The sequence below is a fragment of the Mastigoproctus giganteus genome, chromosome 10 (genome assembly GCF_048544385.1).
Source record: "Mastigoproctus giganteus isolate SK-2022 chromosome 10, ASM4854438v1, whole genome shotgun sequence".
In the NCBI taxonomy this organism is placed as follows: Eukaryota; Metazoa; Arthropoda; class Arachnida; order Uropygi; family Thelyphonidae; genus Mastigoproctus; species Mastigoproctus giganteus.
The window spans coordinates 104,895,547-104,919,289 of record NC_143584.1 but is presented as its reverse complement, the minus strand read 5'-3'; the positions used below and the strand labels follow the sequence as shown (position 1 = coordinate 104,919,289).

The 23,743-nt window shown below is 40.0% G+C and overlaps 1 protein-coding gene across 1 annotated transcript in view; it reads right to left on the bottom strand.

Annotated features, from left to right (window-relative positions):
• LOC150079200 (caspase-3-like) overlaps positions 1-23,743 on the bottom strand; it is a gene marked incomplete in the record, with an annotated part of 195,330 nt that overhangs the window by 81,908 nt on the left and 89,679 nt on the right.

Here is a 23,743-nt window from a genome sequence, read left to right as displayed (position 1 = left end):
CCATTACTCCTCACCCCTGGTGGTGGCGCTGCGGTCGCACAGGTGTACGGATGCATCTGCTTGATGTAAACAGCAGCCGGCGATTGACAACAATATTGTGCGATCTTCAATTTATTCAAGTATTACAATATGGATTTTTCAGGTTTGAAGATTATCACAGATGAAGGTAAGTAAATTAAGTCAGGTAAGAATAGTTTTTGTGATTGTATTTGCCTATTTTTGCTCTTTTGAGAGTGTTTTTGCTCAGCGCGATCGCTACAGCACTAGCTAACCCACTGATTTGAGTATACATCTCAAAAGTCCAAAAATTTTGAATATATTATACTTCAAACTGCTTGTGATAAAGTTATTTTGTATGGGAAATATAATTCTAGTGACAGAATTAACTTATACTTAGTTTATAAGAGAGTTTTCTTTGTCTACTGGCATTTACCAGCCAAAACTGTAAAATCATAATTTTTGACTTCTAGTGGTACTACACTGGAAATAAATACTTCAAACCACTACTTAAAACATCAACAACTGACTTATTGCTATGAAAGTGAATTTAATTCAGAAATTATGGCTGAAAAATCAAATAATGACGAAATCGTGAACGATGACTTAAGACTCCTCTGAAAATGAAGTAAGAGTGCTCAGGGAGAAAGCCCCTATTAATGAGGAAAATGGTAATGAACTGGATAGCTGGCCTCCTCATTTTTAAGAAGGGAAGGAAAGGGAAAAATCAAGAAACTATAGAAATTCCAGAGTTGCAACAAAAGACAGAAGAAGAACTAAAGCTATAGATTACTTAGCAAATTTGACTGACCCTATCACACAGGTGTATCTAGAAGAATATATGCACAAGCAAACCAACAGGATTACTTCTGCAATTAGGCTGCAGATAGCGAACTGTTGGTCACTGCTTGAGCAGTGCCTGATTGAATTAAACACAGAGAGCCAAGTGTTAAAATTAGAGATTACAACTGAGGAGAAGAACAACTATAAAACAATGAACACATTAACTTATGCCCAAGCTGCAATGGTTAATGGCAAAAAGGACATAACTAGAGCTACTAAGCAACCTAATATAAACAAGGAAAGCAACATTATTATTCTGAAAGCAAAACGTGACTCTATCCATAAAACCAGTGAGGCAATTAAGGACACAGTGGTAACAAAGTTGAAGCCTCATCTGAGAGCAATAAAGATAAACCTGCAAAAAATCAGGAATAATGGAGTCCTGATTGAGGTAGCATGCAAAGTAGATCTAAGAAAAATAGAAAACCATCCTGGGGTGGAAAAACTGGGCTTGCTCACTGAAAAAACAAAAGGGACAATGACAACAGAATGTGCTGCTGAGTTCCTGCTGAAAAGAGCAACAAAAGGAATGGACAGCTCAACATAACTACAGAAATTACATCAAAAATTTGAAAGGTATTGCAGGGACAATAGAGAATCTATGCTGGCTGGACCAGTCATAGATTTAGGGAACATTTCCCTATCCAAAGATTCTTTAACTGCCATAAATATGGTTACATTGCCAAAGACTGCAGTAAGAAAGAACCTGGTGTGGTCACTGTGCAGTAGCAGGCACGATTACAAAAATAAGTCTCAGCAGCCAAAATGTGCTATCTACAAGGCAGCACGGCTGACTGACTATAGTAACAGTATCAGGGATGACAAATGCCCAGTTATAAAAAAAAATGGCAAAACTTATACAATCTAGGGCCAGATTGAAAACATAAATGTCACTAGGGCTCTAAATCTCATCCAATTGAATGCTCAAAGAGCAAGAGCTGTTGTAGATCAGATCAAACTCAGATTAAAAGAAAATAATATAGATATCCAGCAGCCCTACACACATATGGGTAGGGTTCAGGGATACCCAAGAGGCTATAAAATAATAGAATACACCTGAGATGTCCCTTCTACAGCAATAGTAGTTAAAAATACTGACATTACAATCAACTCTGCTCCCCAGTGGGAGTGTGTGCACATATCACCAGTGCTGTAGGACAGTTTTACATTATTTCACTATATTCCAGATCAGGTGGAGATATAAATCCAAATATTGAATACCTATAAGTAGTCACAGACTTGCTACCTACCGCAAATATCATAGTGTGTGCTGATGTCAACTGCCGGTCAACCTTATAATGCCGAAAATAGTCATACTTTCAGACTATATAGCCACCTCACCTTTTCAAGTATTAACCAACCAAATAACCTCCCAACATTTAGCAGTAGCATGTGGGGGAGTGACATTAGCATTAGCAGAGACATATGATACAAGAAAGCAAGCTTATGCAGCATCAGCCAGATAAGAAAAAGAAAAAAAAAAAAAAAAACACTTCCACTTCACCCCTCCATTCGTTCGAAATACCTGTCCAGCTGAGCCTTAAATTTATTTAGGCTATCAACTTCCACAACAAGGGATGGAAGTCTGTTCCACCAACCAACTACCCACTGGCTAAAGACAAATTTCCGGACATCTATCCTACATCTGTCTTTCCTCAATTTGAATTTATGCCCTCTCAGGTGATTATTCTGAGCAAGAGGCAGATTCCCATCAGCATTGAGCATGCTCAAACCATTCAAGGCTTTATACACCTCTATCAGATCATCTCTGGCGCCTCCGTAGCCAGGTGGGAAGGACACACCAGTGCGTAGCACACGCTTTCTTGATTAGACCGGGGTTCGAGCCTGTCACCACCAAATATGGAGGATGTGGAAAGGTCAGGGAATAACCACCGCATATTCCCAGAGCAATATGGCCTTAGTTGCTAATGCTCCTGAAAACCAAAGAAACCAAATAACAACAACAGATCACCTCGCCGGTGCCTAGTCTCCAGACACTGTAATTTGCAAAACTTAAGCCTTTCTTCGTAAGAGCAACCCTTTGTTCCGTTCACTAACCTTGTCGCCCTTCTCTGTACTCATTCCAGCATCTCTACATCCTTCTTGAAATGAGGCCTCCATACCTGTATACAGTACTCCAGGTGTGGCCTGACGATTGCCTTATACAAGGTAATAATCACCTCCTTATCCCTGCTAGAAAAATTCCTATATATCATCGACAATACACCATGAGCTACTCTTGCAGCCCGTCTGCACTGCTCAGAAAACTTCATATCTGCCTGCACAACCACCCCCAGGTCCCTTTCATTCTCTACCACTGTCAGTGTAGTACCACAGAGTTGACACGTTGCTCTGGGGATGCTGTTTCCCATATGTAGTACTTTACATTTGTCAATGTTAAACTTCATTTGCCACATCTCAGCCCATCTGCTCAACCTTTCCAGATCCTGTTGCAGTAGCATAGTTTCAGAAGTGTCCTTGACAACCCTGCCAACCTTCGTATCGTCTGCAAATTTGGACATTAAGCTTGATATACCATCATCAATATCATTTATAAATACAGAAAACAATAATGGACCCAATACTGAACCCTGAGGGACTCCACTAACATTAGTTCACAATGAGCAGTGTCCACTGATTACCACTCTGTCTTCTCCCCCTCTACCACCCCTTTATCCATAGCAGCAATTTGCCTCCAATGCCACACAGCTCCAATTTGTGCAGCAGTCTTCCATGTGCAACAGTATCAAAAGCCTTTCTAAGATCCAAGTATATAATATCAAAGCTATTCCCTGCATCCAGTTCTTTTGTGACTGCATCATAGTATCCAATCAGATTGGTCAGGTAAGACTTCCCCTTAACAAAACCATGCTGTGTCTGAGCTATAACTGAAGTCTTGTCTAGATGATCCTGCAGTGCTTCTTTAACCAGTGCCTCCATTAATTTTCCAGGAACAGAAGTTAAACTAACAGGTCTATAATTACTTGTGTTGCCCTTCGATCCTCCTTTCTGAATTGGGGTCACATTTGCATATCTCCAGTCCATGGGTACTTCCCCTGAGTCCAAGGAAGCTCTCATAATTATGGCTAAGGGGTTTGCTTACTTCCTTTGTTGCCTCCTTTAATATAACTGGATAGATCCCATCCACCCCAGGTGCCTTTCTGTGTTTATCCTCAACAATTTCTCCTCCACTTTCCTCTCAGTTATTACAAGATTATCTAGCGTACTGCCAGAGTTGAATTTTTTTTTTTTTTTTTATGAAAACCCCAAACACGAAAGGTATCAAAACCTATAGTACTTAGTACCGTGCATGGGATGAAGGAGAAGTATGGGGGGAGGGGACACCGGAAACTTTGCTCTAGAGACTAAACATGGGTTTCACCACTTCAAGCCTCCAATAAGCAAAGTGGTGGTAGTTGATGACAGTCATCAACCACCTACACCTTTGGCATTTCCCTCGCTGAATAACTCCTCATGTGTGAATGTCGATGCAAAATATTCATTTAGTTTGTTATCTACCTGAGCAGGATCATCAACAGTTGTACCATCGATATCAAGTGGACCAATCTGATTCATCCCCCTTCCTTCTAGAGTTTACAAAAGAAAAGAACTCTACCATTTTTCTTTGCATCCCTTGCCAAAGATTTCTCGTAATCTGCCTTCGCCTGCCTAACCTCCTTTATAACTTGGTTACAGATCAACTTATATCTATCATAGCCTTCTGTGTCACGTGCTAATTTATATGTATCCCAAGCATTTTTCTTCTCTGTCACGTGTCTCATTAGTTCATCTGACATCCATTTAGGCCTAAACCTTCAACAATATTTCTTAGTTGGTATGTAAAGCCTAGTAGCTTCCAAGATAACTTCTTTGAATGATTCCCATTTTGAATTTGCTGTTGGTAACATCATCAATTGGTCCCACTGTATAGAATTTAAATACTGTCTCAGATCATCGTAATCGCCTTTACGAAAGCAATAACCCTTCCCTTTACCCCTGATGGTAGTTACCTCCTTGAGTAAATCCCACTTCAGCACACTGTGATCACTGCCACCTAGTGGTACCTGTATCTGCAGATTCTTATTGCATGAAGAATCACTACTGATAATCAAATCAAGAGTATTGCTCCCTCTAGCTGCCTCCCGAACATGCTGATTTAGAAAACAATCATCCAATAAATCCACAAAAGCCTTGCTAGTGTGTGAGTGATCAACCCACAAATTCCAGTCAATATCTGGGAAATTAAAATCCCCCATTATAACTCTCTCTGATTTACTGGCCCACTCTATTTCCCTGTACAGTTTCTTATTACACTCATCAGAGTCATCAGGCCTATAGCACACTCCTACTCTCAATTTTGATCTCCCAGTGCTTAGGTCACACCAAACTGACTCGACACTGCACTGTCCAGCGATGTCGACTGGCTGCACTTCCTTGGATTTTATGTGTTTCTTAACTAATAGCATAACCTCTCCTCCCTTCCTATCCTGTCTATCCTTTCTGTAGACGTTGTACTCCCCAAATTGCAGTTCTGCATTCCTTATATCTGTGTGACACCACGTCTCTGATATCCCAACAATATCCACCTTTGATGCTTTGAGCAATACCTCAAATTCATCAAATTTATTTACCAAACTCCTAGCATTGGTGTACACGCAAGTATACATGCACCTGTTCTTTTTCTTAGCTACCCTAACACAACCCACGTGTTTACTTGTACCGCAATGGCTCCCAGCAGTCTCTGAAATATCCTGCATCTTGTTTTCCAGGCTTCTGCTCATGCCAATAGAAGCAGTGCAAGAATCACTTTCACCTCTGCCAGTGGCTACTGTTAATCTATTAGTCCTTGCATCCCCACAAGCTAGTAGTTTTCCGACCCAACTAACACTGCCTCGATAGCATCAGCAAATATTCTTGCACCCTAACATTGATGTTACTCTTGCCACCAATTCAATAGCTTACAAAATCACAGACTGGTGACATTTCCTTCAAACTAAACAGGCAATTATAAACAACCCAACACTCCCTGTTGGTTATAAAAGGTTTAACCTTAAAAATGCAAACTGGCAGATTTTTGCAGAACATACAGCAGCTGAGCTGCAAAAAGCAGGAAAATGAGGGTCTAGATCAGGCAACTGTAGCCCGGACGAGCAAGCACTGACTATGACAAACATTTTAACAAAAACAGCAAACCTGTCTATCCCACAGAAAAAACAGAGGAAGCAGGCAGTTCCCTGAACTGACTATACTCAGAAGGGTACACCAGGCGATGAGACATTTTCAAAGAGCCAGAACATTTTGGTCACAAGATGAGGTGGATGCACTGAGAGAATCTTATGGAACTCTCAGGAATCAGTATACAGGCCGCATAAGAGACATTACATTTTATTCATTTGTTGATTGGTGGTCCCCAGGGTTTCCCCCATTAGCTGCAGTTTAACAGCATGTGGAGATATAACTACACAAAATTATTTACAGAACAATCAACAATATCTGTAGTTCTATATACAATTTCTAACAGGTTAACACTCATAAAATACAAGAAGGATCATCTTAAGTAAACAATTTAATTAGCCAGATGTATTAAAATATATTTAAATACATCTTCAGGTAGAGCACAAGGTAGAGCAAAAAGTTAAAAATAGAGTATATTACTCAAATCTCAATAACTTTATCACAACACTTTCAGTGTGATTAGACATCAGAACATCAAAGCTAATTAAATATAACCACCAACTACATTATCAAAGCTTATACAGCACAATTAATTAGTTTACACAAAAGGCATAAGGCTACAGTAATAATAACGGTGACATTACCAGCAGAATAAGTTACTAAACCAGAGAATGATTGACCTTAGGATTAAGTGACAGCAGAGAAACTACATCAACCTCCAAATTAATACCCAGGAATTTAAAATTGAATCTTCACAGTTGACTTGCAACTTCCAGAGGTGAAAGTTCACAAATAAGACTCACTTATGTCTTCCAGAATGAAAGTTCATAAGAAAGCAGACATTAATGATTACACATATTTGACACTTAATCCAGTCAGGACTTAATCTTTGACATATATTTGAGACTTAATCTTTGACATATATTTGAGACTTAATCTTTGACATATATTTGAGACTTAATCTTTGACATATATTTGAGACTTAATCTAGTCAATCCTCATAACAGACAAGAAAAAGGAATGCTGGAGGCAATTGGTGAGAACTACTGGAAACAATAACCCTTGGGGAGTTGTCTACAGAATAGTGACCAACAAGCTGCCAAGAAGAGATGTCTTAGAAACTATTGTCAAACCAGATGGAATCCCAACACTGTGTTGGGTGGATTCTGTTGTTGTTATTTGGTTTTTAGGAGCATTAGCAACTAAGGCCATATTGCTCCGGGGATATGCAGTGGTCATTCTCTGACCTTTCCGCATCCTCCGTATTTGGTGGCTCACGGGTTCGAACCCCGGTCTAATCAAGAAGCGTGTGCTACGCACTGCTGCTCCTGCCCACCTGGCTACAGAGGCACCTATGGATTCTGTAAATAACATCCTTGATAGTATTATTTAGACTGAAACCAGGGATCATTCCCCCATCCAGCTAGACATTATAAAAGAAAGCACTGAATATGACAATGCCAATATTGAACATCTGTTTACAAGATTTAGAAATAGTACTATCTAAAACCAAAAACAATAAATGGCCCCAAGTTTTGATCTCTTAGAGGCCGTGAGACTATCAAAAAATTAATGGAAATAGCACCACACAAATTAATAGCACTATATAATAACTGTATGACAGAGGGTATATTCCCAAAAAAATGGAAAAAAGCAGCATTAAGATCAATTCTCAAAAACCCTGAGGAAACCCCTACAGATCCCAAATCATATAGACCAATAGCCCTACTCCCTGTACTAGGGAAAATATATGAAAGACTAATATATAGCAGATTAGCTCAATGCTACACGGAAGCAGGTTTACATTCCAACAATCAGTATGGTTTTAAACGGGGCAACTCTACTGAGGATGCCATGCACCACCTGCTGATAACAGTTAAAAACTCAGGAGAAATATATGTTGGCAATCTCCATTGACTTTGCTAGGGCATTTGACTCCCTCTGGTAGCCTAGTGCCCTGGAGACTCCACCAGGCAAATGCCCCACAAAACTTCGAAAAGGAAAAAAAAAATAACCTTACCTTACATACAGAAGTGTCTTAGTGTACGCAAGGTTCCAGGAATTGACACGCCCTGTGAATAAAGGCTGCCCGCAGGGTTCAATCCTTGGCCCTTTCTTCTGGAATATTGTTCTGGACAAATTTCTAGGCCATGTGGAAAGCCTGACCTTTGCAGATGACATGATTTTCCTTGTAAAAGGAAACACGAGAGTGATTGTAGAGCAAAGATCAAATGCCGCCCTCTTGTAGCTACAGGAGTGGGCACATGCTCAAAATATCGCCGGATAAAACCAAACATGTTTAGTCTCTAGAGCTAAGTTCCGGTCAACCCTTCCCTATCTCTTCCATCATGCAGTATGATTGATGACTTTTGAGGTTATGATGAACGTGGTGGCAAGATCCAATATTCCTTACATTTCGAGGGTACAGCTCTAAAACAGTGTTCGCAGTCCGGCCGCTAGTTAGTACACTGGACTGAACCTATTGGTAACTCTCTAGGAGGCTTCCGGATCAGCTAGTGTATAATCTTGCTACCTCTACTCTGCCAGATAGTGACTGGAGGGAGTCCGAGTAGTGTGTATGCGGGGAGCATTGTCGAGGCCACGTTATGTCAAGGATCTGGGTATATTCTTACCACATGTATGCCATATCCAAAAGTTTCATTACTTCATACAGCATGTCCCTCCCACTTTTTCTTACTACTGAATACACCATGAATTGTCAAACTAATAGAGCAAGCTTATCTGCAAAAAGATCTAAATCTCCCAAGGACTTCCTAATTCATTTCACAAATATACGTGGTCTCAATTCTAATCTCAACGATGTCCATTTCCACTTGCAGTCTGCCAAACCCCATGTACTTTTTCTGACAGAAACTCAGTTATCGGTTGATTCAACTACTGCTCATCTCAGATGCCCAAATTATTCGCTGTATGATTCCTTTCGACTCAAAGGTGGTACTTGTGCATATGTCCGTTCTGATATTCCCTGTCAGAGACTTGGCAATTTCGAATCTCCTCTCTTTGATCTTCTCTGGCTTAAAATCTCTCTACCTCATTGTGTCAAATTCATCTGTTGTCTCTACCGTTCTCCCAACTCCACTAATCACTTGGAGCTCTTTGACTTCCTCTCTTTGCAACTCGACTTTCTCCAGTCCAACTTTCATAAAAGTGAGGTAATTTTCCTTGGTGATTTTAATGTTCACAACTCCAGCTGGCTTCCGTTTTCTAGTCACACCGACCCAGCAGGTAGAGATGCTGAGGCTTTTGCAATTACTAATGACCTAGCACAGATTGTTCATTTACCTACAAGAATACGGGACAATCCTAATCATACACCCAATACACTTGATCTTTTTCTCACAAACAACCCTTCTAAGTACACGGTTGAAGTGAGAGGTCCTTTAGGCACTTCAGACCACAACTTGGTGATTGTCTCTTCTCAATTGGAGCCTTTATCTCATGGCTATTCCCAACCTCGTGTTGTTTGGCATTACAACAATGTAAAATGGGATCACCTGCGAGACTTCTTTTCCTTGGTCGGATTACTGTTTCAAAACTTGTGATGTCAACGTTTGCTCAGATCATGTCAGCGAAATTATTCTTGCAGGAATGGAATCCTTTATCCCACGCTCCACTTTAAAATCTCATCCTTTATCTAAACCTTGGTTTTCCAATAAATGTGCTAAGGCTGTTCAAGAGAAGAATGTTGCATATCGTAATTGGCTTGTTTCTAATTCTTCAGTTTCATTTTCTGCTTACCAAAGCTCGCAACAATTGTAAAGCAGTTATTAATCAGTCCAAACTAGAATCTGAACAGGCTAAGAGTAGAAAACTTGCTTCTTGCCCTAATGGTGGCTGAGCATTCTGGTCTCTTGCCAAAGCTATTGGCCGCAACTTTTGCCCATCTCTGCTCTCACCTCTGTCCAAACCAGATGGTTCTGTTGTCACTTCAGCCAAGGATAAAGCTGACCTGCTAGCATCCCATTTTTCTTCCAACTCATGTATTAACGATCTTAGTAAAACACTTCCCAAGATTTCCAACACGCTCCATTCAATGCCTCCTGTGGTCTTCTGTCAAAAGGATGGCAGAAGAATTTTGATGAATCTCGATGGTAGGAAACTCCAGGTCATGATGGTATTTCTCCCCTTGTTCTCAAAACCTGTGCTCCTGTTCTCTGCCGCCTTTTTTCACTTTCTTATTACAAAGGTGTTTTTCCTTCTGCTTCGAAATTTGCTCATATTCAGCCAGTTCCTAAAAAGGGTGACAAATCCCTCCCATCCAATTATCATCTCATTGCAATTACTTCTACTCTTTCTAAAGTAATGGAGAAAATCAATTAACTGCCAACTCTTAAACTACCTAGAAACCTTCCGTCTGATCAACGATCGCCAGCATGGATTCCGTCAGTGTCGATCTACTGGTGATATTCTGGCTTATGTTACCCATTTATGCACTAATTCAATGGAAAGGTTCAGTGAAAGACAAGTAGTTGCTCTTGACATCTCAAAGGCTTTTGATCATGTTTTGCATAAAGGTCTTCTAAACAAGCTTCCATCTTATGGTTTGCCAACTGTTTTTAGTAATTGGTTATCCAGTTTTCTCTCTGATCGCTCACTGAGGGTGATGGTAGATGGCTCTCTGTCTTCTAACTTCTCCACTAATGCCGGTGTCCCCCAAGGTTCAGTTCTTTGCCCCACTCTTTTCCTCTTATATATCAATGACCTTCTTCCACTGACTGGTAATCCTATCCATAGTTTTGCCGATGATAGCACATTGCATTCCACTTTCCATTTTGAGAAACCTTGGCCTGCTCAATCAGCTTCAACTTCTCGAAAATCTACTACCAATTCCTTAAATGCCGATCTTCAGGTAATTCTCCAGTGGGGCAAAGACAACTTAGTTGATTTCAACCCTTCTAAAACTCAGTCTCGCCTTATATCTCGCAAAAAGGATTCTTCTGCTCCTATGCTTATCTTTAGTGACACTCCGATTTCTAGGCAAAATGATATATCTCTTTTGGGGATTACCCTGACTTCTAATCTCTCTTGGCACAAGCACATTACAAATATTGCTTCCTCTGCATCTAAAAAACTTGGTTTTCTCTTTTGCTCTCGGCGTTACTTTTCTTCCAAACAGCTGCTCACTCTGTATAAATCGCAAATCCGCCCTGCCATGGAATATTGTTCCCACATCTGGGGGGTGCCCCAAAAACCTCTCTCAAGCTTCTTGTTTCCATTCAGAAGAGGGCAGTTAGGTTAATTAATGATTCATCTCTAATAGAGTCTCTCCACTCGCTTTCTCATAGATGCACTGTTTCTGCTGCATGCCTCTTCTACAGATACTTCCATGGGCACTGTTCTTCTGAATTGGCTTCTATAATTCCCACTCTCTCTTTCAAAACAGTCGAAACACGTGCCACCACCAGCCAACATCCATTTACTGTCTAACTTCAAACCCACAGAACCAACTTTTCATCTTCCTCATTTATTCATTCAACTGCCGTTTTCTGGAACAACCTTCCTTCATACATATTTCCTGAAAATTACAAACTACAGAAGTTCAAGCCCAATGTCAGCAAATATCTTCTTTCGTCTTCTCAACCTCCAACCCAAGCACGGTACTAAGTACTATAGGTTCTAATACCTCTCGTGTTTGGGGTTCACATAAAAAAAAAAAAAAAAAATACTTCTAAAAGGCAATTTGGACTTTAGAAGATGTCCACAAATCAAAATTAACACAACTACTAAAAAAATGGTAACAAAACTAAAATATCTTGGAGTAGTCTTCGATTCAAAATTAATATTTTACTCCCATGTGACCTACTTGGTAAAGAAAGTGAGAAATTATGCAGGTATGATTGCCAGGATCAGTCAAGCAGACTGGGGGCTCAAAAGAAAAACCCTGGCAATCATATACCACGCAATATTCCTACCTGTTATCACCTATGGAGCCAGTGTGTGTGATTCACCCACTCAGCCACAGTAAGAAATAGGAATAAATTAGAATTGGGACAATACTTCTCACTATTACCAGAGCATGTCACAGAGTAAGCACACCTGCACTACAGTTGCTGGCCGGAGCTCTCCCACTTTACCTGGAAGTAGACAAAAGAGGCTTGTATTATAGACTTAAAAAGGGCATACCCACAGAAATTTCTGGGGATAGCCCTTGATACAGCCAACACCTTCAATGCTGAAAAAAAAAAAAAAAAATAGCCACAAAGCTCTGTGAACTAGGGCAAACAAAGTGGGAGCAGGAAACCAGATGTTTGGTTACAAAAAGGTTTCTGCCACAGGTGGCAATGGTTAGCCCAAAGCCACCTAAGTGCACCTGGACTTTTTGCAACACTTATACTGACAGGTCACGGCTCCCTAAAAGCGAAACTAAACTCCTTAGGGCTGACTGATGACCCAAACTGCACCTGTGGCGAGAATGAAGACTGGGCACATATTCTATATGAATGTATAATTTATGACATCCCCATAACACAGCTGATAGCACAGATTGGCCCCCTTCCCAGGGAAGAAGAACACCTGTTTAAAATAGAAGAGGAAAACTAGAAAGCCTTTACATCCTTCACACAGAAAGTATTCGAAATGTGCAGAACTATCCACAGAATGTCAATTCAGCCCTCCATCAATTAACCAATAATCAATAGTTAAAATTCCCCACGTCTCCCACCATGCCCAGATGATGGCTTAAAAACAGTCAGGATAGCAGTATTCTGCGCCCTGACAGAAACCTGACACAACAAAACCGGATTGACCTGGGTACCCCCAGGACTACCCTGCCATGTGTAGGAACCTTGTGCCTCCCCTAAATAATTACTTATTTGGGTGAGGGATTGTAGAGGCAGCCAGGGAAGTAGATTAGCTGAAAAATATCAGTAAGCTAGTAGTAAGGAGATACAATGTAGAATGAATGAAAATGGAACACAGAATGAAAAGGCTGGGCACTAAGTGAATTAGGAATTATGGAAAAAGGCACAATTATAGCAATGAAGTGAATGGTAGTATTAGTATTAGTAATGGCCGCATGGTGCAAGAAAGCCTATGGCTTATGCTGCACCAGCCAAAAAAAAAAATCTGAACAAAACAAATGATAAAAACAAAAAAAATAAATAAATAATAATAATTAATAAAAAAAAAGGAAATTAAACCTATGCACTTCCCTTACCCGAAAGTACTATCCAGATGACCTTTGAATTTCCCCAAACTGTCAGCCTCTACCAACCCATGAAGGCAACTTATTCCGGTAATTTATAACTCGCTGGGTAAAATAAAACTTCCTGCAGTCCAATCTAAACATTTCCCCCCGTAACTTGAATTTATGTCCCCTAGTTCTAGCATCATTTATAATCTTGAAAATTTCGTCCTCATTCATTTTACTGATGCCTCTCAGAAATGAATTAAAACAAAATGGCCTCCAAAATGAAGTGGAAAGGCCTCATAAAGACAGGAAATAATTCCTTTTTGGTCATAAGGTTGTCTTAAAGTGCAATACAAAGTCTATGCAGTTAATCTCCAAGTAAGAGTTGGTGCAGAAATTTCACAGTACATAATTCGATAGTGAAGTTTTTCTGTAATTTGTTTATTTTCACAGCACATATATCAAATGAAAAGCTTTAGCTGCAAGTCTGTGTGCCGTTGTTCTGATATTCAGGGATGAGGAGTAAAGTGTAATGTCTAGCAACACCAGGGGTTTCCCCCATCTCCATGTTGCTTTCATTGTGGGTGTACCAGTTTGCTGGGAAGGCCAGATATTTAAAAGTGTATAGACATTTTCTACATATACTGTTATGTACCATTGTTCTTCTGGCCATTTAGCCGTTGGACCCCTGCTGAGCCCCAATGATACCCCCACTCTCACCCCTTGGAGGCAGACCAGGAACCCAGTAGTTTTAGATTTACTCTGGCAGGCCCTGCAACCTAATTTCCTGAGATTTTAGTGACTAGGACCTAAAAAAAAAAAAAAAAAACGCACATCACATGCACTCTTTTATATGCACTTACGTACAGACGGATTCATATATATGCGCATACTTCGTTGTCACTTTTGATGATCGTTACGTGAGGAGAATACTGTTTGCATAATAAAGGCAAAAAATATGGGCGAACGGTAATTTGGTCATAATTAAGTTTTTGTGTGTGGGGCATTTGCTGGCATAAAGATAGTGAGGTGGGAGACTGAAGGCTGGGGAGTTAAGGTAGAAATATGGGGATGATAGTGTAGGCAACCCCAGAAGTCAGTGAGGCAGGCCTGTGCTTCCCCAGGAGAAAGTGGGGGGGGACTGTCTCCCCACAGGCACAGGGGGATGGCGGTAGAAGGCACTGGGAAAGGGAGACCAGTGCGATCGCCAACAGGCTTCTGCAGGAAAACTATACATAGACCCTACTGGTGGTGTCCAATCTCGTGTCATGTCCGATTAGTAATCCATGGGACCGGGGGCCTCATCCGTGTTAGTCCTTTACCTTATTGTGGTTTATTTCCTAAGTCTTGCAGTTCTCAGTAGTGTCTTTTTAACATACATAGACCCTGTTGGTAGGTGTCTTTTCTGGTGGTCATGTCCGTGGGACTGGGGGTTCCATCCATGCTAGTTCTTTGCCTTGGTGTGGTTTATTTCCTAAGTCTTCCAGTTCTCAGGAATGTGTGGGGTGATGGGGTGTCCAAGTTTGGTAGTAGTCGTCTCCATTCATGGGACAGGGGTCCTGTCCATGTTAGCCTACGTTGGTATGGTTTGTTTCCCAAGTGTTCTAATTCTTGGAGGTGGGTCATTTCTGGTGTCCCAGTACAAGTGAGCTAAAGAACAGATGTTCTCTGGTTATAGTGGTAGTGGGTTGCAGGATGTGGCGATTTGGTTTCTGCTCCTCGTGAACAGTGCCTGCGTGTAATCCAAGAAGGCTTGGTACTCTTTCGTGTCTAGGAGATGATGTTCTTGTCCCTGTGGTAAGTAGTGGATCGTGTTGATTAAAACACCACATCGGTTTTTGTAGAGCCGGCAGTCATACATGAGGTGTTACCAGCTCTCCAGGCCCCCTGCAAGTACAAGTTGGATCATCCTGGATCCCAAGTAGAGATAGTTTGGCATTAATCGCTCTGTGTCCAGTTAAGAGGTAAGTTACCTGTAGACCTGGGAAGAACTAGTTTGGTTGGGTAGTTTCGTTCAATACTTGATAGAAACTTCTTTGTGATCGTCTCCCTTTTGAGTGGTGCTCCACCTTTCCTGCCATACCTGTTTGTATTCTCTTCTTTTCCACATTTCTGTTGCTGGTCAGGTGAATAGTGAACCCCAGAAAAGTCTAGAGGGTACCTTTGTCTAGGTAGTACACTAGGCTGCAATGTACAATTTCTAAGTCCAGCGGGAGAGTGCCAGTGAGCACCTGCAGAGCATGGGTGCTCACTGTGCGGCAGGCGCAGGAGATCGTTGTTATTTGGTTTTTAGGAGCATTAGCAACTAAGGCTATATTGCTCTGGGGATATGCGGTGGTCATTTGCTGACCTTTCCGCATCCTCCGTATTTGGTGGTGACAGGCTCGAACCCCGGTCTAATCAAGAAGCATGTGCTATGCACTGCTGCTCCTTCCCACCTGGCTACGGAGGCGCCGCGCAAGAGATGGTTAGGAGGATGGATCTATGAATTTGGTCTATGATACGTCTTTTACTGTTGTTGTAGTTTTTTGGGACCATGCATAGGTGACGATCAGAGTGAAGATAGTTTTGTAGAACAGTTGGAGGACTCGCTTTTTCAAGCCTTTTTTTTTTTTTTTTTTTTATGTGTGACCCTGGCGACCATGGCTGTGTAGCACGAAAATATTTCAGATGGTCTTGAAATTACAGGTTTTGGTCTGTGATACGTCTGTGTAGAGAATTTGATTGTTTCCTGATCAATTTTTATTTGCGGAGGCCGCCTAAGATCAAGGCGTCCCTTTAATAGGATGGAGTTTGTTTTTGCGGGGGATATTTTTAGTTGATTTCGTTTTGCCCATACTTGGAGTTGTCAGGGCACGATTTGTGAGGACCTCCAATGCAGCTCTTGAGTTTGCATGTATCGACAGAAGGAGATTGTCCGTGAACACCTGAGATTGTACTTCGTGGACATCAATGTTAAGGAAGGTGTCCAAGACGATATTCCGCAGTAGTGGGCCAAGGACCACACCTTGAGGGCAATCTTGATGGACAAACTTGGAGAGTACCATAAGGGGCAGTGACTTTGATGGTTCTGTAGGTTTTGTGCAGCCTCGCCAGGATGCTCGGCCACCAAAGTGAGTCAAATGCCCCAGCGAAGTCCACCGCTATCATTAGGAAGTACTTTGTATTACATCTGTCGACCTTACTTGTTGTTGTTTGGTTTTTAGGAGCATTAGCAACTAAGGCCATATTGCTCCGGGATATGCGGTGGTCATTCCCTGACCTTTCCGCATCCTCCGTATTTGGTGGTGACGGGCTCGAACCCCGGTCTAATCAAGAAGTGTGTGCTACGCACTGCTGCTGCTCCTTCCCACCTGGCTACGGAGGCGCCCTGTCGACCTTAGTCAGGAGGTGAGTTGGGCCATCCACAATGGAGGTGCCCCGCCCGAAGCCAAACTGGTTTGCTGAGGCCAGGCCAGCCTCATCATAGTAATGTTGGATCCATGTGTAGAGTAGTCATTCAAATAGCTTACTGATGACTGCCAAAAGTGCAATGGGCTGGTAGGTGTGGTGGCAGCTTTGTTGGGTTCTTTAGGATGAGTTTAATGTGCACCATCTGCCAGGAAGTTGCCTTCACTGAGACAGGTTATATAGGTTTAATAGTAAGTTCAGGGTGTACTCTACCATTTTTTTTGATAATTTTGAGTTCCAGAGGTTCCGTTCCAGGGCATCTGTTTCCCTTTATTAGGGCTGCTGCATTGCTGAGCTCTTCCATGGTGAAAGGGTGCTCTTTTGTTGCAGTTTGGTGAGTCTCGTTGGCCTGGCAAACTTGGGTCTGTTCTGCTTTCAATGTTTGTATCTCTGGATGAAAGGCAGCATCGAGGATATTGTTGATGGTTCGTTCACAAGTCTTAGTGGCCTCAACTACTTCCCCTCTGGAGAGTTTGTTGGTGATGAGCTTGTATACAAGTCCCCAAGGGTCCTTGTTTCCAGTGGAGACCAGGCGCTCCCAGGATTGGAGTCAGTTTCTCGCCTCTGTAGCTCTGTCGTAGGGTTTCAATTTCCGCCGCCAGCCTGGAGGGCCTGGCTTGCTGGAAGGCCTTCTTTTCTGCACCTCTTTCCTGAGTCACTAGAGGTTTTGATTCCACCAGGGCACTGTGGGATGGCTAGACAAAAAAGTTCAAAACTCGGCATAAAATTTCTTGGAAAACCTAAGTGGTGAAGGTGGATCTGTTGATACTGGGGTTGTAACAGAGTGGACCGTCAAATTGGAAGATTTATGCCGTGATTTTGAAGCTAAGGATATTTACAACTGTGACGAAACAGGGTTGTTTTTTTAAAACTCTTCCTGAAAACACAATGAGTCTAAAAAACGAAAAGTGCCAGGGCGGAAAAATTTCTAAGGAACACTTGACTGTACTATTGTGTACAAATATGCTGGGAGACTTTGAACAACCTCTTGTTATAGGAAACCCACAAAATCCTCGTTGTTTCAAGGGCATAAAGTTGAATCTTTTGGATGTTGACTGGAAGTCTAATAAAAAAGCGTGGATGACACAAGATATCATGAGCGAATGGATAAGTCACTTTAACCAAAACATGATTCATCAAAACAGAAAAATTATTCTTTTCATGGATAATGCTGCTTCTCACACGCACATTGAATTGTCCAACATTCAAATCATTTTTCTGCCACCAAACACATCTGCAGAGTGTCAGCCCTTGGATCAAGGGATAATAAAAAATTTTAAACTTCACTACAGAAAACGTGTTTTAAGACATCTCATTGCAAACATGAACGATGTAACATGTGCGAGTGACCTTGCAAAGAAAATCAGCATCCTAGATGCGATTCAATGGATTTCCTCTTCAGTAAACGCAATTAGAAAACAAACTGTCGTGAACTGTTTTATAAAGTCTGGCTTCTCAAACACAAAAATCGAAGTTGTGAACAGCAATGTGGAGCACCAAGAAGAACAAGAACTTCAACATCTATTGATAATGTACGATACTTCCGCTACAAGTGACCCTGGCTACAAAGATATAGACTCAAACCTCACTACAGAAGATGGTGCTCTAGATATCAACGACATTATCATTGATATTTTTCAAGAAGTTCCTCATGAGGATGAAGAAATGGAAGGAGTTCATTCTGTCGAAGAACATATTAACGACAAACCACCGATGAAAATAGAAGCAGCGCTCATACAAATCAATCGTTTAAAAATGTTTTTCACCGCTGAAGAAGATACTGAAGGACTTTCGATGGTTTCTTCACTGCAAACAAATGTTGCAAACAAAATTATCAGCCGGAAGAAGGTGCAGAAGAAAATAAGTGATTACTGTATGTACTTTTCTTAAGATAAAGTCATAATATGCATAGCACAATTGTATGTATATTATTTACAAAAATATTGTGCAAAATCTGTATATAATTTAATTTAATTTTACATCATTAAATGTTTAACGATTTTTCTTTATCTCTTGTGTATGTAATTGTATATTATTTACAAAAATATTGTTCAAAATCTGTATATATTTTAATTTAATTTTACATTAAACGTTTAACGATTTTTCTTTCTTTCTTTTCTCCCTCAGACTTCTTGTTAGCGGACACTTCTCTCTAACGGACACATTTTTGTTCCCCGTGGCTGTCCGTTAAAGGGAAGTTTCACTGTATATGTATTGCCTGGCGATAAAATATGCTAGCGATCATTTGTAGACTATAAATTGACATGGCGGTAAACTGCTAGCGATTAATTTCTGGCGGTGAATTGGTGGCTATAAACTTTCCTAGACAAAGTCTAGGAAAGTTTATCACCCGCAATTCACCACCAGAAATTAATCGCTAGCAGTTTACCGCCGTGTCAGTTTATCACATAAACAATTTATAGCCTACAAATATCACCAGACAATACGTATAATTTATATAAATTTATTTTTAACTTAAGTAGCATGTTTTAGGGGAGTGGGGGTAGGGCGTGCCGATTAGAGAGGTACTTATATGTTTATAATCTCTTACAATCGCAACATTTTCTTATTTTGAGTTTATTTTTCATGCTTTTGAGTTTGTGAATGCATCATGTCAGTGGAATTTTTGAAATCAGAAAAAGGAAACCCGAAATTGTGCTTTAGTGGACATTTGTTTTATAAAGACAGGCAAAATGAAACAAAAATTCATTGGAGGTGTCAAAATTACCGAAAAACCAAATGTGCCGCTCAAGTTACTACGGTAGATAACACCATCGTTAAAACATGGAAGGAGCACAATCATTGTGCAGCAGGAGTTGAGGCAGCACAACTTATTGATACCATTCAAACTTATGCAGAAACAACAAATAATATGCCCCATACTATTATTTCAAATGTTTCAAGAATCTGTAGCCAAGCAGCAGCTAAGCTTCCAAGTGTAGATTCAATGAAACGAACGAGCCGAAATATAAGAAATCGAAATTTTAATGGCCCAGTTTTTCCAACGTATCGTAGAGACAGTTTTTACAGAAGAATATAAAACACTGTGTAATGGAAAATTGTTTCTACAATTTGATTCTGGACCCGAGGACAATCGTATGTTAATTGTCAGTACGAAAAGAAATTTGCAGTTGTTAGCGCGAAGTGAATACTGTTATGCCGATGGGACTTTCAAAACTGTTCCCTTACTTTTTTTTTTTTTTTATCAGCTGTATACGATACATGGATTCGAGGACAAAATATCGCTTCCATTAGTTTACGCATTATTGCCTAACAAGTCTGAGGAAACTTATGTATCTCTACTACAGCAACTGAAAGTATTGGAACCGGCTATGTCCCCGCAATCAATAACCATAGATTTTGAGACGGCGATGATGGCCAGAAGAGTTTTTCCTGACACTTCGCAACGGAATTGTTTTTTCCACTTTTCACAATGTATTTTTCGTTCCATTCAGAATAATGGATTGAAACGACGTTATGAAACTGATGCTAATTTTGCTTTAAATATGCGAATTTTGGCAGCAGTTGCATTTGTGCCCACTCCAATTGTGATGGTCGTTTTTTAACATTTGTGTGAAAATGGTGTTTTTCCTCCAGAATCGCAAGAAGTCGTTGATTATTTTTAGGATACATGGATTGGATGCCCAACCAGACGACATCTTCGTCGACCACCAAAGTATATCCGTGAAATGTGGAACATATGCCAGCTTGTTCTTGAAGGGTGGGGGTGTGTGTGTGTGTGTGTGTGTGTGTGTGTGTGTGTGTTATGGAGGTTTAATAGCGCATAAGCTGCTGGGGCTGTAGTACACCTATGTTCTTGAAGGATTACCAAGAACGAATAATTCTGTTGAAGGGTGGCATAGAGGATTTCAGGAACAAGTTGCCGCTTATCATCCCAACATTTGGAAATTTATCGATTGCATTAAAAAAGAACAAAGTATTAACGAAATGCGCATTGAACAATATTTAAGTGGAAGTGATCCGGGCAACAAAAAAAAAAAAGAAGTATCGCAATTGTGATGAACGAATTAAAAGGATTGTTAGTGCATACGATGAACGGGGTGATATTGTTGATCATCTAAGAGGTATAGCGCATAACATTTCTTATTAATAATTTACATACTGTGTTGTAAATATTACAGTTTCTTAGTAAATAATTATCCCAGCGTGACTGATTCTGAAGATTGCATAAACATTCATTTTGGATTTTTGCAGTGTACTATGACATACATAATGTTATAATTAGTTTAGTTTAAAATTAACCAATTGTTATCTTGTTCAAATAATGGATTTTTTACTATTTTTGTGATACATGTAACTATTAAAATACATATTTCCATACATGTGTTTTTTTTTTTTTCCCCCGTACTATTCCCTCACAGTTCATAGAATTCCAAAATATGCTAATCATAGCTTAAGGCAGAAACTTATATAAAAAATATTTTTTTATGATTTGACCAAACACATCTCATTGCATCTAGACTGTAAAATGTGATAAACTGACGCGGCGGTAAATTGTTTATGCGATAAACTGACGTGGCGGTAAATTGCTGGCGATCAATTTTCTGGACCCCATTTTTTAGGATGTGTTCCCATAGTTGGGTCTTGATTGGAATAAACTCTTTGCTTAGAGTACGTGGGACATTGACTATCTCTGATTGAGTGTGTGCTATCTAATTTTAAACGCTTGCAGTTTGCACAGGTTAGGTTGGTGTTTTTGTTTGGGCAGTCACGGAAGGCGTGACCTTTTGCCAAACAATGCCTGCACATGGGAATTGTGTGGGTCATATGTCCAAATTTGCAGCACCTGTATTTGGCCACAGTTACATGCTCCCGAAAGTGGTGACTGCCCCAGTTAACATAGATTCTGTTCTGGGTACTTAAAGCCCTCCAAGCCATGGGTGCGAGCTCAACAACTCAGTTCTGGCGGCTTCCGTCCCTTGACTTGGTTATGTACTTGGGCGTCACTAGGTCTTCCTTATTTCTGTCCGGAAATATGACCTGTAGATTTCTTTGGAATAGCTCCTCTCATAGTTGGTCTGGGATAAGGTCTTTGGCCAGGTCATATATTATGATTGAAGGGCCTTGATTTTTAGTACTCAATAGCTGTTAGTCCTAGTTCGGGTAGTTTCAGATTTTCTATTATTCTTTGTGCTTCCTCTCTTGTTTCTGTTTCTATCAGTACTCCGACTTTCCTTGTTTTCCTTACGGCCTTTATTCTTGTTGTCTTAAATTCTTCATTTAGGTTAGGTCATTATTTGGGATTTGAGTTGTTCACTGGACTGATTGTCATCTGGTTTTGTTGGTCATAGGACCACTAAGTGTGGTTGTTTAGGTAGGGTCTTTCTTTCGGGTTCGGGGTGTTTTGCCTGCCACTATCAAGTTGCTTGCTGGTGTCCTCACTGCTTATGCATATGATGGAGCACACTATAGCATTTGTTTGTCTCCATCCAGTTTTTTGCTACCGTTACTTTGTAAAACTGAATTTTACAAAGTAACAGTAAGTCCCTTTCTTCCTGCCCATTCTGATATTCATTACTTTAGTTTTTTTCAATTCTTTTCACTTGCTTCTGTAAGGTTATCCATGATCTGTATGCACTATGTAATATAACCACTTTTATTGGCACAATCTATTAGACCTTACTCTTACTGCAAAATTTAAAAAATTTTTAATATTTCATTCTCAACACATGGCAACAGCTCACATGCACCATATCATACAGAACATGTCAGAAACAGAAGCAAGAACATTCCTGTCTTTTTCATAATTTCGGTGCATGACCTCATGATGACACTGAGATTGTGAAAGACACTGCAACGTTATCTTATTTTGGTGGCCTTTTCACTTCTTATCTTTATTTTTAATTTCCTGTCTATTTCTTCTTCTTTTTCATACCATATATCGCTACATTCCTTATCCATTTAGTCAAGCTCACAGTATATACTGTATATTCAATAGATTTAAATCTTCTTCACAATTTCTACATACAATATACTTTATATATACACATTATGGATGTAGGGTACGTTTTGCTAATGGAGTGTCCCTGATCCACAAGCTATGTTATGTTCCTTTTCGTACAGTCACATTCCATCCGCCATGATTAATTAGCTTCTTAATACAATTATTCTTTACTATATATATATATATACAGTCGAACTTCCCCATAATGAATTCGATAAATCAAGCGAAAAATTTCATTACAGAGAAATTTCGTTATACAGAGAATATCTTTTTTATTAGAAACTGTTATCTAATTAGAAAATGAAAATGAATCTACATTTATTTCAAAAACACACTTATTTAAATTACGTCTACACAATTTTCGCCAGTAAATATCATAAATTTTAAAAAAATCTGTAATTTTTGTTTGCGCAGTACAAATAAAAAATTGTGTGACTCTCAAAGAAAACCTCACATTTGTTCAGAGCATTAAAAACATTATCAGGAACATTTTCACAAAACTGTAGACCCATGCGAACTGTTTTAAAAGCATTAATCATTTCTTTGCAAGTTGGCTTTTCTACGGGTTGTTCTGATGCGTCTTCATTAATTTCTTCGTGATCATGGTCGCATCTAACACTGTTCAGCAGTATATCATCTTCATTTGGATGTTCTGCTGTGATCTACATAAACATAACTGTCCAGTGTTATTTCATCTTCGATGTTTCCAGACAATTCTAATAATGTCCAAAAGTTTTTCAGTTGTGAAAGGGGCAGTTCATCTTGTTCGTCCAGTCGCTGTTCGGCTTCTGTATTCAATGCAAATCCTGCTTTCGAAAAACAATTTTGAATAGTATATTCAGTGACATCATTTGTCCAAACTTTTGCCAGTTCAGAGATGCAATCTTTAAGGTTAATTGTAACCTCCAAGTTTCTATTTTCTGATAACGCATTGACAATCTTCATTATTATTCTCTTTCGATAATGAAATTTAAAATTTTTAATAATGCCTTGGTCCATTGGCTGGAGTTTTGATGTTATGTTTGGTGGTAAAAACAACAACTTCGCACTTTTAAGTTTGGCAGAAATACTGGCAGGATGTGCAGGACAGTTGTCAGTTACCAACACGATTTTCCTTTTTTCTTTTGTTATACGCTTGTCTAGTTTTAATATCCATTCTTCAA